Here is a 1,735-nt window from a genome sequence, read left to right on the forward strand (position 1 = left end):
TAACATGATTAACAAATCATTCTGGCTGAAAACCCAAAAGAAGAGAAACATAAAATCAAGTAAGTATTGTTTCTTTAGACGTTTGGAGCTACTAGCCCCAGATCAACTAGCCCTTACTTCGATACCAATTCTTTTCTTGGGCTGTTACGTCCCTATAGTCGCCGCCTCCCCAAAGCTAGGGTTTCTCTGCCTCACGACAACATCGCCGTCGGTCCGCCTCACCTCCGGTGGCCTTAGGGCCTTGGGAGCAGAGTGGATCCCGGCCCTTGCCGATGGGAGGGCTTCGTTTTTACATCTTTTTTCGACTTTTGTTAGGGTTTGTGTCCTGCTCAGGAAGGCGAGATGGCGGTGTCTCACTGAAGATGGAATAAGGTTCTCCCCGCCTAGCGTCCGTTCCGTAGGTGCGTCTAGAATCATCGGTGGGCGTGTGGATATGTATCTCCGGCGGATATGTCTTTGGTGGATTTGCTCGGATCTGGTCGTCATTCGTCTATGTTCGAGTGTCTTCGGATTGGATTCTTTTGATCTACGCTACTCTTCATAGGTGGCGGTTGCTGTTCTGTTGCGTTGGTCGACCCATGAAGTCTTAGTACGAGGACTTCCCAACTGTCTACTACAACAAGTTTTGCGCGGCTCCGGCAAGGGAGGGGCGATGATAGCGGCGTGTCTTCGGCTCGCTTCAGCGCTTGTAGTCGTCGCTAGGTGGTCTACGCATCTGGATGTAATTTTTATTATTTCTAGTGTTCATTGTACTATCATGATAGAAGATGAATAGATTGGAAGTTTCTCGAAAAAAAACTATCCCATTACTTCATACTGAAATGAAACTGAGAAAACACACTTGGGTTTCAAGAAAAGATGTTCGTAAAAGACTAAAAGGGAGCGGACACCCCCACGGGTGCCCATCACCACACATGACGACACATCCGCACAGATCGCAAGCTAAGGGAAGATTAGACCAACATCATACAGTTGTACGCCTCTGCATTGTTGTTTGTGTGGACCTTGTTTCTAAAGTCTCGAGCAACATCATGGTGAGTGAATAGGTTGGAAAATCACTGCTGAACGATCCACATGGAACTTACTGTCGAAACATGTGTCATTCCTATAGTTTACAAATTGCCCATAAACTTTATTGATAGATTTTGTTACAATTTATATGAACACAAATTATATGCTTCTTCATGTCTAGCCACACATGCATTTAAATGTGCAAAGGACTTCTGCCCATCTCTGAGACATTTGTAAACTAGACATGATTATTAACTTCATCCAAATTCACCAAAAAAGGTGTACTCTAGCAAATGATGTTCCAATTCAGCTCAGGGTTATCAAGCACCTTTATTAGAGTCGGCACGTCCACATCTCCTTGCTCGAACTTTTGAAATTCTGTTAGTGATCCTGCTATTTTTCCATTTTGAATTAGGTCCATACCAGGTTCATTATTTGAGCCATTTCTAGTGTTGTCATTGCTGCAAGTGTGATGACCGTAGTACACAACATTGTACTTCGCAATTTCCTCTTCACAATTAAGAGTTCCATACTGATCATGTTGCTGAATTGTCTTGGTTGCTGAGCAATTCGTTCTGTGTAGGCAATCTGTAGTAGGTCCTGCATAATTACAAGTTTGTTATGAATTATAATTAGAAATTGGTTGCTTAATAACTTGCATACAACTTCCACTACAATTATCAATAGTCACCGGTCCGGAATGGACTGAAAAATGCACCCAAAC

At 43.3% G+C, this 1,735-nt stretch overlaps 1 pseudogene; it reads right to left on the reverse strand.

Annotated features, from left to right (window-relative positions):
• Window positions 1-1,297: 1,297 nt before the first annotated feature.
• Window positions 1,298-1,735, reverse strand: part of LOC123048376 (probable WRKY transcription factor 62) — a 2,218-nt pseudogene continuing 1,780 nt past the window's right edge.

This window comes from Triticum aestivum, chromosome 2D (genome assembly GCF_018294505.1).
Source record: "Triticum aestivum cultivar Chinese Spring chromosome 2D, IWGSC CS RefSeq v2.1, whole genome shotgun sequence".
Classification (NCBI taxonomy): domain Eukaryota; kingdom Viridiplantae; phylum Streptophyta; class Magnoliopsida; order Poales; family Poaceae; genus Triticum; species Triticum aestivum.